The following is a 15,286-nucleotide window of genomic DNA, read 5'->3' as shown; positions in this document are numbered from 1 at the left end:
TAAAGGGAACTCTTCCCGCATTGTCGTTTAACAGCTCATTAATCCTTAACAATATATCTGTGAAGGTAGCCATTATCACTAAAAATTTCCATCTTCTATCTTCTGGATGAGTATATAAATCAGGGAGGTAAATAAATATCTCAGGATGATTAGATCTTGCCGCGGCAACTTGGCACAAAGGTTTCCCAAGTTCCCTAGAAGGTTGGATGAATGTGGTTCATAAAGAAAATCGCAAAGGCCTCTTAACTTTTCCTTGGCTTCTTTATGTCTGCTAGTTTAGCCTCCAGTTGTCTAGAAAAGGAAAGATATCCCCTGTTATTTAGAGCACCATTAACCAGTTCAAGGGCATTGTGCAGGTGGTGGTTCTTTTTAAACATTGCATGCTAATTTTTTTGTTATTGCTGGTATCTACTGTATGCCACCCAGACTCCTATTATTTTGGGCAGCCCTATAAATCCATTCATTAATTAAACGTTCATCTTCCCCTGTATTTTGGATTTTCCCCAGCTGGGTTTGCACAGTGCACTTCACCAGGTGAAAACTTGGCTGAGCAGTTTGGGGTTAAGGATATAGAGGGAGGAAGAGGTGTGGTTTTGTCCTTGGTACTTTTTTAGGGTATTGTTTTCTGTTTGATTGTTTGTCTGCTTGATTGTTTCTCTCCTTGGTAGTTTCTTGACTGGGGTATCATTTTCTGCTTGATTGATTGTTTGGTGTTAATCCCTGCTTATCTGAGTGTTGGCTGCTGGAGAGATCATTTTATTAACACAGCAGACAAGCAATCAAGCAGAAAGCAATACCCCAACCAAGGGGAAAACTCCACCCCCACCAACACCGGCAGGGCAAGCGGCAGTATATAAACAGGGAGCAAAGGCCACCCTCCCTCGCAGGGATGACGTGACCTAGTCAGGTAGTGAAGCATCTGCAAGCCAACAGCCAAGCGCAGAGCGCACCAGGGACTCCACACCTGAGATCCTCAATGAACCTGGAGTCTTGGGAAAGGCAGATGAGTTTTGGATCAAATTAAGAGCAAAAATGCCATACCAGTGTAAAGTACATCAAAGTAGCAGGGGAAGGCTTGGCTGCCAAGGCCTTGGTCAGTCTCGAGTTCACACACTTCTCCTGTGTGTTTTCCTTCGCCCACCGCCCGTCCGCGACAGGCGAAACCTTTGCTCTGCACCCCTGCCTAAAGACGGAGTTGAGAACGCTTCGGCTACTGCTGCACAAATCTGCCATTTATCTCAGAGCTTCCTCCTTGCAGACCAGGCTGGAAACTTCTGAAGTCATGAATGAGACTCCAAGAGATCTGATTAACAGCATATATAGGAGAGCAGAGGTAAAGACATAAGTATTCTAGCAAGTGTGCTACTGAGAACTTTATATATAGGCCATTTAGGGGGGCCAATCTCTTCTCGGGCTGCTCCCACTTTTTCTATGCAGAAGGCTGGAGGCCCCCCTTCTTCTAGGGAGGAGGGCCAGCCTGCATCACCCCCTGTTGGGGTAATGGCCCCTTGCCCAACCCCTGGTCCATTTCACACAACACCCCAACAAGGTCAGTTAAAGGCCGTGCGGCTGCACAAGGTGCTAAGTCACTTTGCTGGTGGCTTCGTGGCCGAGGGTTTTGTGCGAACCGGGCCCATTCAGTCTGTTTGGGAACTGATTGATTGAGCAAACCCCCAAACGAGTTAATTAGGAGAAGAAGTGAAACGTGTTGGACCACAGCAGCCACCGGGCATCTCTGGTACCCAGCTTTGATTCTCCTGGGTGGGGAGGGCACCGTCCATCCAGGTCCGGAGTATTCTCTTTCCTGTGGCCCCTTTCCAGCTCTCCTTTGCTTTTGGAGAGTCAGCATTCAGCAGTTACTTACTTTAGCTCACTTGTGATGAATCTGATTTACTGGTATTTAGTTTCATTGCAGCCCCGTGCTGAAGACTGGGAAAACGTTCGACATGCTTAAAGGGGTTTCCGGCATCAGCATTTCTAAACTGGCATTAATGCCCTCTCTTGCAACAAGGAAAGTATGGAGGGTGGGGGGGTTGCCCGGGTTGTAAATTCTGTAGTCTGACAGATAAACTCAGAGACGTTGGGGTTAAAGTTTGCATGGTTTGTCCTTCCTTTCCTTTTCTCCTTTTTCCTTCTTTCCATCCTGTTTCTTCCTTCTCCTTCCTTCCTTCTTTCCCCTTCCTTCTTTACGTTCCCTTTCTTCCTTCCTTCCCTCCTTCCTTCCTTTTCCTTTCTTCCTTCCCTCCCTCCTTTTCCTTCCTTCCCCCTTCCTTCCCCCTCCTTCCTTCCCTTTCCTTCCTCCTTTCTTCCTTCTCTTTCCTTCCTTCTCCTTTCTTTTCTTTGCATCCTAGAAGGAGCATTATTATTATCTGCAAGAATAATAAGCAGATATTATTATTATTATTATATATCCAGGGGGTGAGTCCTGGATATGGGCTAGAGATGGCACTGGTCACTCTCCTGGATGGCCCGTGTCAGGACTTGGAGGGGGACAGTGCACCCTCTTTCTCCCTCTGGGTTTCTCTCTCTGCCCTGCTCTTTAGCATCCACAGGAGGTTGCTAGAGGAAGTCACCCAGTAGCTTGGGGTGAGGGATCTTCAGCATGCTGATCATATCCAAATTTACTTTGCCATCCCTGGCCAGACAGAGATGCTGTCACAGCCCTGGAAGCTGTCAGAGCCTGTTGGGGGAGAATGGAGTTCCTGCTGGGACATTGGGGTCCTCTGTCAACAGCAGCATTGCCTCCGGGTGGCCAGGCATTCCCCGTGAAAGGGCAGCGTCACAGTTCAGGTCTCCTTCAAGACTCCCAGCTCCTCTCAGAACAGCACTGGAGACCACGTCAGAAGGGCCCTGCCAGTTGCAGTCCTGTCGGAGGCTGGGGGATGTGACCACAGTGACTCACACCCTCCCACCGCCCGCCTGAACTGCCGCAACGGGGCCGCCCTCACAGACCATACAGAAACTGCATCTGGGGCAGAATGTGGTGGCCTTTGTCTTCCCCCAACCGGTTGCTTTCATTGTCCCACCATCTAATGCAGCATTGATGGGGGTGGAAGTCACAGACACCCCCATCCCAATCGTTTAATGTGGGAATTATCGTCTCACTTCTAATGAAAACTCTGAGGAAGATCTGGAGATGGTGGCCAGCAACCCAAGAGGAGACTTGGAGCAACATTATATTGCTGCTCTAATTCAGCACGCTGCTGGTTTTATTGGTCTGGCCTTGGATTTGTCTTCAAGGGAAGTCTTCTGCTTCAGGAATGTGATACTGACAGGTGGGCAGGGAGCACGTAAATGAATTAAAGACCAAGGCAATTTAAGGGAAGCCCTGAATCCAGGTGGCAGGAGGCAAAATTCCATTATGCTCTGCCTCAGTTTCACTGCATTGGGCAAGTTCAGATAATTACATCCATGTTTGTAAGAGGTCTGGACACCAAGCCCCAGGAAAGCCCCCAAATCCTTGCCTGTCTCAAAGTGAGGAACAAGCCAGCTTCAATCCCAAGTGCCTTAGCAGTCCAAGTGTCCTTCTCTGCAGTTTCACATCAAGACACCTTTAGGAAGAAGAGTCCCCATCTGCAGCCTGGAGATGCATCCAGTCGCTTCCTGCGGGTTTCTTGGCCGGATCAAAACTCTTCCCTAATTTCGGAACTCAGTTGCAAAGAAACACACACAGGAAAGGGTTAGCTCCACACTTCCTTAAAAACCCCAAAACTTTTAATTACTGTCTGTCGTTTTTCACAGCAGGATCCTCATTTGGCTCCTCATAGCTTATGCACAAGGCTTTTAAAATGTCTTTCCATAAAGCCTGCTCCCTGCTGGCAAAGATTAAGGATGGGAGGACGAGAGAGAGCACAGCAGGCTTTGGATGAAGGAGGCCGTTTCTGCTGTGGTTAATAAAAAGGTTGGGCTGGCCGAAGACATTAAGCTTGCTTATTGGATTAACCTGCCTTCTGGATTTGCACCATATATCAGCTGGGTTTACCCATATCCTTAAAAACCTAGCAGCACTCTTTGCCTGCTAAACTTGGTTACTGCAGATCTTGGGTATGTGTTTCTGCAGATGAGCATCTTAGGCAAACCTGGCCTGTTGGGTTAGCTTATGATTCTGTGGATTGCACAAATGCAGAAAACTGATTAATTCAAGTTCAGTGTTTTGCACAAATGGAGGCACTGAGCCATACATTAATTCAGTTTCTCAGCCTTGGCAACTTTAAGCAGTGTGGACTTCAGTTCCCAGAATTCCCCAGCCAGCACTGCTGGCTGGGGAATTCTGGGAGTTGAAGTCCACGCTGCTTAAAGTTGCCAAGGCTGAGAAACACTGCATTAACTGAATTGGTTGGGCTGCATTATACACTAAGCTGGTGCTTCTCAACCTTGGTGCCTTTCAGATGTGTGGACTTCAACTCCCAGAATTCCCCAGCCAGCATAGAAGCCATAGAAAATATAACCAAGGTAAACACTAACTGGGTTTAGGATGTTATCTGAATGCAGCTGCTAACCAACCTGGTTAGTATGTCATCTAACACAGTCAGCAAATTATGGCACCATCAGCACTGAACTTCGCTATTGCTTGCTTCATCTGGCTCACCCTACTGCCAGTTTTAGGCATTATTGGTTTTGTTGTGCCTTCTAGAAGTGAAGCCATGAAAACAGGTGCTCCACCATTGCAAGGAAGGAGACGCTGCTTCCCACAGATCTCTCCAGCTGAGTATTGCATACACCACGGACTTCCTAACTTGGCAAATTCCAGATGTGTGGACTTCAACTCCCAGAATTCTCAGCAATGGTCGTGCTGGCTGGGGAATTGTGAGAATTGAAGTCCACCCCACTGGAAGTCACCAAGCAAGGAAAGAGTGGCCCACTCTGATTGATGCAGCTCTCCTAGATTTCCCTATGGCCTTCAATCTCCATGCAAGCAGGTGTTCAGATTCTCAGGATCAGGAACCCAGCAGGGTTCTACCGAGGACTCAGAGGTTGGCTTCACATAATACATTAACCCAGGTTTTCCCAACCAGGGTTCCATGGCACCCTAGGGTTCCACGAGAGGTCCCTAGGGGTTCCCTGGGAGATCATGATTTATTTAAAAAATTATTTCAAATTCAGGCAACTTGACATGAAAGAGGTACATTTCATTCTTTAAGAACACGGTTAATGCCTCTAGACAGGCCTACCCATGAAATGAGTATAATAATTTTGTAAGATCCAGCCTATATTTGAGCCTCAATGTGCAGGTGTTCCCTGAGGCCTGGAAAATATTCCAAGGGTTCCTCCGGGGTCAAAAGATTGAGAAAGGCTGCATTAAACATTAAACCCAGGTTAACAATACACAGAGGCTATTTTCAAGTATCATCTGATAAACCCTGTTACGGCTTAATACATTTACACCATACGCTACACTAGAAACTGCCCAACCCCGTTCTAACTTAGCCTTGTATGTCGGAAAACAAAGCCACTGCAACTTCAGAAAGCATCTTGAGAGAGCACAGTTCAAACCCCGCTGGAACGCCAGTCATTTCCCAGCCAGCTCAGGCTTGGTTAGCTGGTCTTGAAGTCCAGAATCAGCAGCAATCGGGGGGAAATTTAAGGAGCCCCTTGGCTCTTCAAGTTTCCCAAGGCTTCAGCTGAGCACGGCCCAAGGAGGAAGCAGCAGCTCTTCAATTAAGCAAGGTGGATTTTTGCTCCTCTTCTGAGCTCTCCAATGTCCTGAATGCACTTTCTAAACCGGAGCCCAGACCTTCCTCTGATTGCTGAATTAACCCATTTTCTGGATTCGCACAGTCCATGGAGTGATGAACAGATCCAACAGGATAGGATTCTGCAACAAGCTCAGCCACAAGAAAATGAAATGAAAACGGCCAGGCTTAGCACGTCGTAGGATTAGAGCCACTTGGTCTTTGGCTGATGAGATGTTCCGCAAGGCCAGCCATCCTCAACTCTTAGCCGATTTCCTTCAGGTCCTCCACCAAGCCAGGATACCCTCCTGTAGAAGAACAGATGAGAGCCAAGATGGAGGCATGGCTTAGAAAACTGTGTTTTGTCTCCGCTCTTGGCTTCCTTCAGATCTACCTATATTTAACCGGCCTATTTTTGAATGTGACTCAGGAGAGGCACAGGAAAATGTCTTGCACTCAGCTAGCAAATGGAATTTATTACCATAAGGGAAAGATCAGCCTGCTTTGGGAAAGGCTCGAATGGATTCAGAAAGGATGGTATTTGAATGAGCTGTCTATAATTGCTAGTCAACACAATCCATGCTTTGCCCTGTATTTTAACCAAGGCATCCAGATCCCTGTGGATCCTGCACCAGCAATTAGGAAGGTAAATATATCTCACTCTCTTCTAATTGTTGCCTGCATTCAATTATTATTCTGCTTTATCAAAAATAGAATATTTTGTTAAATTTTAAACATTGTGTTTTAAAAAAAAATGTCAAGAGAAAACACTTGTGTTGCCATAGGCAGGTGTCCACAATCAAAGCTGTTTTGAACACAAATTGATTGAAAGCCAAGTTGTTTCCCACTGGGTTTGTGTGAGTTTGCTTTTGCAGTGCCTCTGATTGTGAGACCAAATCCCGGCAACTGCTCAAACCCCTCCTTCAACTTGACTTTTACGATCTGGAAAAGCAGTTGCACAAAAGAGTATCTCGCCTGGAGAACCAGCAGTTGCAAATGCACTATATTTCTCCCTTGCTCACCATCTTACCCAGTTCAGATTGACCGTGAGCTCACTGGCTGGGCTCATGCCACACGTCAGGCTAGGCAGAACGGAGCTGGTGTTTTAACTAAAATCCCAGCCATTGTCTGGCATGGATTATTAAACTCTTTTCAGTCTGGTCTTGGTAGTATTGAAGCCTCTGGTTTTCGGGGTGCCTCAAGGCTTGATGTTCACCTGCATAAGGCTGCTGGAGAGGTCATTCATCTGTCTGAGGCCATGTATCATGGGTATATCTTGACCTCTGGCTGGCCACATGATGTTCTCAAAATCTTGTCCCAGTGTCTGGAGCAGTGTTTCTCAACCCTGGCCACTTTAAGATGTCTGGACTCCAACTCCCAGAATTCCCCAGCCAGCATGTAGTATTGAATCCCCATGGCCGGCTGGGAATTCTGGGAGTTGAAGTCCAGACATCTTAAAGTGGCCAAGGTTGAGAAACACTGGTCTGGAGGCTGGATGGGGTCTGGATGGGGAGGAACAGGCTCAACCCTAGCAAGACTGATTGGCTGTGAGTGCTTGGTCCTCCCATTCTGGGGGTCTTCCCCCTTTGGTCCTGAATGAGCTGCAGTGTCCTTCTTGGGACTGGGGTGCAATCTGGGGGCCTTCCTGGACTCTCAGCTGCTGTTCAAGGAGCAGGTGGCCAGGAAGGCCTTTGCACAGGTTCAACTTGTTGTTGAACTTACAATCATGCCTTGGTCACCTTGTGGATGGACAACTGCAATGTACTCTACCGAGGACTGCCCTTGGAGACCACTCAGAAGCTTCAGCTGGTCCAGAACACAGCAGAGATGGGCAAGGTGTACATCTTTGAATTTACATTTATGATGCCTGGAATAACATATTCTCTGGTGACCAAAGACATCTCCGTTGGCCTTGCCAGGAAGAAGCCGCTGGCTCTGCTCAGGGAAACCAGGGAGCCCAACCCACACTCACAAGTAGAAAAACCTCAACAGCCTCAGGAAACAACCTTAAATATTGGGGTAATTACAATCCCACTTCCTTCCTACGGAAGACATCTGCTTTAATGAAGATGACATCCAGCAGCGTGGAGTAACTGAGGATATTAAATCTGTCTGCTGGTAGGAGACACAACAAATCTAATTGCCACGCTGGAAAAGTGATTAGTATTTCAGTGGGTCTACTGCAAAATGACACCAAGCAAGGGAAGGCAGAAGAGGTTCATTTGTCAATTCTAGCAATGGGCAAATTTCCTCGAGACAAAAGCCGGGGTGGGCATCACTCTGGGGATATTAGCCATGGCATCCAGCCTGCAATAAAGTATGGCAGCAGGAAGGACTCCTGCAAAGCGTGTCAGATGGGGCCTTTCCTAGGAGACTACATTTCTTCTCCTTCACCAGATCTCCTGATTTTTTCCCTTCCAACCATAAGGCGACCTTCACTGGTCAGAAGACATTCCCAGATTCCTCAGGGCTGTCTGGAAATTCACACACACACACACACACACACACAGCTTTTTGTTTTTCTTGGGGTAATCATTGGGTTCCCACACACCTTACAATAGCTCATTTCTGCACACGGATGGTGCCACGGTTACTTCAAAAAGCTTGGCCCTTGAAATAGTGCTTCACCTGATCTGGTGGCCTCTCCAATCTACAGGTCCCATCATCCTCCAACCACTCTCCACCAGCAAGGCATGACTGGCATTGTGGTCTAACGCACTGGCGTGGTCCGGCTGAGGAAGGCAGCTCGGCTAAGTATGGTTCTGAAATTGGATTGGATGAACCTGTCCACCTTTTTTTGACGTTCCTCAGCGTTCCCAGTGTTCATTCCAACAAACAGCCATCGTTTTTGCAGGTACATTTGCAGTGGGATTTGTGAAGGGAAAGGTTCGAACAGCGTCAGTCTTTAAAGAGCTGTTTCCATGTTGCCCATTTTGCTCTGCCACTCGAGTCCTATCTATGCTCCGATGCCAAATACCGGCCCAGGCACACAGGAATGTGTTAAAGGGGCTGGGACCCCATCACTGAACTTAATTTCTCCACTTGGCAACTTATCAAGAAATACAATCCAATCACCTTTGGGTAGAATCATGATTATTTATGTATTTGTGGATTTGTGAGGGTCTGCAAGGAGGGGGGTTAAAAGATTAAGATGGAAACTCCAGTCGAAGCCCTACCCCATTCTTAGATCATGTGGGCACAGCCACCCTCCTGACTTTTTTGACACTGTTGGCATCTGTTGGACTGAATGATGAGGCTTTATAGTTTGTTTATAGATAAGACATGAGATGTGGGAAGAAAACGTTATCAGAGAAGGTGGTAAATTCCTGAAATCGTTTGTCCTTGTCTTGATGAAAAGGGAAGTCATTTCTTTACATATCTTTTTTTCTTTATTTTTTCTTCTTCGTTCTCTCTGCACTTTTTCTTTTTATGTTTTTCTTAATTTTGTATTAGTTTTTTACCTTTGTATCTGTAAACTTCAATAAAAATCATTATTAAAGAAAAAGACACTGTTATATCTGCTGCTATCCCTTCTGTTTGCCCAGAAAGTTTCCTTGCCTCATCACATCCAGTTTATTTTATTTTATTTTATTTTATTTTATTTTATTTTATTTTATTTTATTTTATTTTATTTTATTTTATTTTATTTGATTTGATTTGATTTGATTTGATTTGATTTGATTTGATTTGATTTCTATAGCCGCCCATCTCAGCGAGTGACTCTGGGCGGCTTACAACAATAAAACTATAGAACAATTAAAACAATTACAATTAAAACAGTTAAAATATAAAATAAATACAGAATAGGTGTTAAATACAGTTTAGGTGTTATGAATGGGCACTGAGTTCATTCTTCATCAATTAAATTTTAATACAGCCATCTACTACCTTTTTTCATTCTATATTTTCCTTTTCTTTAGCAAGTTGGTATATTTTTCCTGCCCTCTCCCTCCAGCCAGGTGCCTGTAAGCCTGCCAATTTGAAACTGGTCAGGAGTGTCTGCAGGGTAGGGTCAAAAAAGTCAAGATGGCAACCATGATGATGCAATCAAAGCTTCGCATGCTTTTTATGTGCAACGCACTCCCCTCTGCTGTCACAACGCACTGACTTGCATGAACTCCTGGGCCCCAGTAAATGGGTGTTTTCTTCCATGAGACTCTCTTTCCCAAAGATCCTAAATTATTATGAATTTCACCACTAAGCGTTTTTGTCTTATAAGACTGACAGGTTGGAAAAGTCATATTTTACCTCATTTGCCTGACTTTCTGAGGAACTGGAAGACTACTGCTTTGGGGACACAAATCCACCCGTCTTCTTTTCAACAGTTCATCTTTTTCTCAGGCACATTAAAGACTCCAGCAAAGGAGAAGACTTAGAGATTGATAATCTCATTCCATGCAGAAAGCAGAGAAGACAGAGAGATGAGACAGAGAGAGAGAGAGAATGATTTGTTTTGCAGAAAAGAAAACAACAAAAAATTTAAAAGACTGCAGCTGGGACCAGGAAATTTAGTCTCTTAATTGAATCTTGGGTTCCATGAAATGCTCAACCCCTGCAACATTAATGTTATTTAATTGCTTTGGCAAGTATATTAAGAGAGAGGAACCAGCAGGCTTCCAAAACAGAGCCTGAAAATGCTTTTGCACATCCAAGGGTTCCCTCTTGAAAGCCATAAAGGATCAGAGCTCATCACATTGTGCATCAAAGCCTCTCAAAAGCACCTCAAATATGTATTTACTTATTACTTATCACCATATTTATATGCTGCCCTACATCACAAGATTCTGGGTGGTTTACAGCCAGCTCTTCTGTTGAAGGGGTAGGTCAGTCACTAAAATCTCTAAATGGGTTAGAACTTTTCAACCCAGAAGGGCTAAAGCAGTGTTTCTCAACCTTAGCCATTTTAACATGTGTGGACTTCAACTCCCAGAATTCCCCAGCCAGCACGGCTGGCTGGGGAATTCTGGGAGTTGAAGTCCACACATCTAAAAATGGCCAAGGTTGAGCAATACTAAGCTAAAGGGTGGGCACGGGGGAACAGAATGAGGAGACCCTACATGGGTATTGGTGGCAGGGCTATGCTTATAATATGGGACAAACCACAGACCACAAGACTGAATGCTTCCCCTCTGGTATTTACAAGAGGTATTTTTATTATACAAACGATTGCACAGGGTAAGGAAGATGACCTTGATGGAAATAGGCAGGAACCATTGTCCATGCAAAAGGGACTGAAGTATTTTTTAAGTCCAGAGAAATGAGATAACATTCCAAAGAGGCTCAGACAGACACCTCCCTAATTCACAGGAGTATAAGCAGGTGGGGAGGTCCAGCACTTATTAAAGCCAGTCTAGCCATCCTGTGGAGTAGATTTCCTGGTCTGTTCGACCTCGTGGGGATGACAACTATACACTCTAGGGCAATGTTTCTCAACCCTGGCAACTTTAAGATGGGTGGACTTCAACTCCCAAAATTCACATATTTCCCTAAAAAATAAGGGTCAGGGGAAGGAAATAGTAATTTACCCACCCTTGCACTGCTAAGCAGTTTAAGCTATTTAATTGGGGATGGCTTACAAAATCTCCCTTGTCACAGTTTCCAAAGCGGTGGGCTTGTTTCCAGCAAAAGAAGAAAGTATCTCACGGCTTTCTCAAGATGGACATCAAATGTATCCTCATGCCCACTTTCATGGTCCATAATTCTCCGCATCAGATATTTAGCACTGCTGGAAAATCATCCAGTACAAGCTACGATGATGCCGTTTAAGCCACTTAAATCCTTAGATCTTCTGCAACTTAACCATACCTGGGTCCAAACTGCTCCAAAGAGATCTAATATTATTCTACATTTATTTTTTATTAATGACCTGGGTGATGGGATTTGTGGGTTGCTTACCAGTTTTGCAGATGGTACAAAATGGAGATGTCTGGCCAACTCCCAGGATGACAGAGTGAGACTGTAGTCTAATCTGGACTGGTGGAAGACTGGGTTGAGAGAAGAAGAAGTCCTTTAACAGGGAGACGTGTAAGATATTACCTTTAGGAGGAATATTGTAGAACACACCAACAAGATGGGGATTCAGGGCTTGGAGACCCCACATCTGGGAAGGATTTGGAGGAGGTCACTAATGAGAAGTTGAACATGAGAGCTGGCAGAAGGGCTAACACAGTTCTTGGCTGCCTTAGAAGCAGCATTGCCTCAAAGATGTGAAATCCTTCTTCCCCTCCAGTCTGCACTGGCGAGAGCAACTTGGAGTGCTGTGTGTGATTCTGGGCACCACATTCCCAGAAGGATACTGAAAGGTTGGAGAAAGTTCAGAGGAGGGTCACCAAGATAGTCCAGGGACAGGAGGACAGTTTGAAGCAACTGGGGATGTTCAATCTGGAGAAAAGAAAATGAAGAAGAAATGTGACAGTCATGTTCAGGCACACAAAGGGAAGTTAGAAGGGAAATGGTCAAAAACTTTTTTTCATGACCACAGAAACAAGGGCCAGCAATAATGGGTAGTATATAAGTTGCAGCTGCCCTGATTTTGTTTGAATATAAGCAAAAACTTCCTAGCAGTAAGATCTGTACAATAGTGGAACAGTCTCCTTGTACAGGTGGTAGTTCTGTCTCTGGAGGTTTTGAAGGAGGAATTAGAGAGATACCTCTCCCGGATGGTTTAATTAGCTTCCCTGCACATTCCAGAGGGCTGGACTAGATGATCTTTGGGATCCCTTCCAGTGCTACAACTCAGTGACTTAATGATTCTGGGCTTTCCAAGAATCCTCCACCAGAAAATGTAACTCTTAAACCTAAACAGCCTGTGAGAACAGCTGGACACCCCAACTCTTTTTACTTTGCCATTTCCAACCTTCTTTCATCGTTCTTCATCATTCCCTACCACCTGCATCAATCTGGCAGGATTTTCATTTGCATTTCTCCTGTTCCCTGTGCAGATCCCCTTTTCGCTTGTCCTTGCTATGAAATATGTATTTATTTATTTATGCAGTTTATCCTCTCCTCAATCTGGAGGGAATCGACGTGATTTGCAGGTACCTAAAAAACACAATAAAACCAATAATAAATCACAGTAACAAATGGTCATAAATTTCAAATTCCATTAGTACATTAATGCAGTGACTAATACAGGCTACAACAGTTCAATGACTAATCCCCGAAGGCCTTCCAGAAGGGCCAGGTTAATAAATTCAAATCCTAAACTTGAAATAATAAATCCTAAAATCTGTTGGTACTTAGCTGGGCCTGGATGCAAGCCAAAGAGATCCCTGAAGGGACCAGGTCTGAGAAATACCACTTTAGAAGATGTAGTTGCTGAGCATCAACAGCCTGGGAGAGCAGCTGAAAATCAGGATTCTTTTTACCGTGCTGTTCCTTAATTTTCCTTAGCATCTCACCATGGCATCTGTTCTGAAGTGGTTTGCATTTTCATTGTACTGTGAGTCCACCCCTTAAACTGGCCTTTGCTACAAACCAACAGACCCATGGACTAATGTGCATGGCGCTGTCCATTATACAGTTATATAGCTCATCTCTTGAAAATAGATCAGTGTTTTTCAAAAGATGTCTCCAATGCCATTTCCCACACTCTCCAGCTGTTACATCATGCAGAGCCCTCCTGCCGTTTCTAATAATTAGCTTATTCTTTTGGCTATATCTAATCCCAACCTAAAGCAGATCCCTTGCATATCATGATTTATGAACAGAGCTTCTTTGCCAAAGGGCTCTCCAGAGCTCACTCAGCATTCTCTGAAAAACTGCTGCAACCCTCACTTTGGAAAAGAAAATCCATGATTAATTATTCGTCTCCAGCCGGACAACATGGATTGTGATACCAATCGCTTGCTGTAATAAGACGGCAGCATCCAGCTGTCACTCTCTTGAGCTGGAAGAAGCTTTCAAGCAGCGATTTCAGGTTGGAAAAGGCTGGGATGAGAGAGAAAGAGAGAAATTGCATTTTGTGACATGGAATCCTCTGGCAAGTTTCAGCCTATCTCAGAAGTCACCAAAGGAGGGCGGGGGGGGACATAACAGATGAGGAACAGAAGGGTCAAAGAAACAGCAGGAAAGCAGATGTGCACGCTCCTCCTGGAGAAACCACGTGTCTGAAACACATTTCCTCCCATGTGCTCCACTGATTAGATTGAAAAGCAATTGGGCATAATTTTCAGCGTACATGGAATTTCTTTGAACTATTATAAATCAGTAAGATAAGCACAGATAGGGCTCATAAACTCATTTATATATGGCATAGAATTGCATCTCTCACACACAATTTCTCTCTCTTACTCAGATGCTGCATTCATCAACAATTCCTGAATTCACCCATTTTCTGGGTTCCACGTCGAAGCATAAATTCACCAAACAGGCTGGGTTTCTGCAACAGGCTAAGCCGCAAAATAAGGAAACTTCAGTGTACCCAACCGTAGCGCCTTGAGCAAATACAGTGGCTAAACTTCATCCCTTATCTGCTTAAGCCTGTTTGGTGAACAACCCCCAGGATGTGAACAGTTTCCAAGTCTGGGGTTTCTGTGCTAGAACTGAGCAGAATAAGCTGGTTATCTGAGGTTACAATACAGGAGCTTATGAAACTCTACCGGATCCAGGGCTGCTTCATCCATTCATTTTAAAGTGAACTCCTGGGCTTTGGGGAAGCAGGATAGGCAGAATACTGACGCTTCTGAACTTTGGTGTTGGAAAAAACTCCTGAGAAGACCAGGGACAGCCAAGGAAACAAATCAATGGATCATCAAACAAATCAACCCAGAGTTCTCACTCAAGGCAGAAATGACCAGGCTCAAATTATCCTAGTTTGGATATACAGTGTTATCTGAAGACCCAGCTTTCTGGAGAAGGCTCTGATGCTGGGAAAGGTAGAAGGAAAGAGAAGAAGAAACAAGGTGGATGGACTCAGTTGTGGTGGTGATGGGGGTGCTGTGGGAAGACCTGAAGGACCAAGTTAGGAACAGCGCATCATGGAGAAAACCTATACATGTGGTTGCTAAGAGTTAACAATGACTTGATGGCACATAATCAAAGTGAACATAATCAAAGTGAACAAAGTGAACCTGGAACGGACCCTTCTCCTAAGTTTTCAAGCACATGGCTGATCCAGACCCACAACTTTCTTACATCTTCCTTCCATAGTGCCTTTCTCAAGGAGAGGGTTTATCCATCATTCAGTTGTTCCAGAGCAGTTTTGTTCGGACCCTGCCCAACCCTGCCCATCTGTCCTTCTGCCTGGGTGAGCATCTTACTTCCTCTTCCTACTTCCAGTTACCCCACCCAATTCCTCTTGAACCCCCTGGGCCTTTCCACACAACCTGCAGTGGAGGACCCCTTCTTATCACCATGATGATGGCTCTACTGTCCAGTTCGCTATGTAGAGGGAATCAAAGAAGCTATCAATTTGTTCTTTGGCTGCAACAGCTGAACGTGAGGATCCTCCTTCTCCAAAAGAGGAGAAGATTTAGTCCAGACAATGTGGCTTTTGTCAGATCTCCAACTAAGTTCAAAGTCTTCTCAAAAGCCCCAGAGCTTCACATCCTTGTGAAGGATCACATCAGGTAATCACTCCATTGCCAGTATTGCTGTACCTTGGAGTGGAATAG

Source organism: Candoia aspera, chromosome 5, assembly GCF_035149785.1.
Source record: "Candoia aspera isolate rCanAsp1 chromosome 5, rCanAsp1.hap2, whole genome shotgun sequence".
NCBI lineage: Eukaryota > Metazoa > Chordata > Lepidosauria > Squamata > Boidae > Candoia > Candoia aspera.
Note: the sequence above shows the minus strand (reverse complement) of the source record.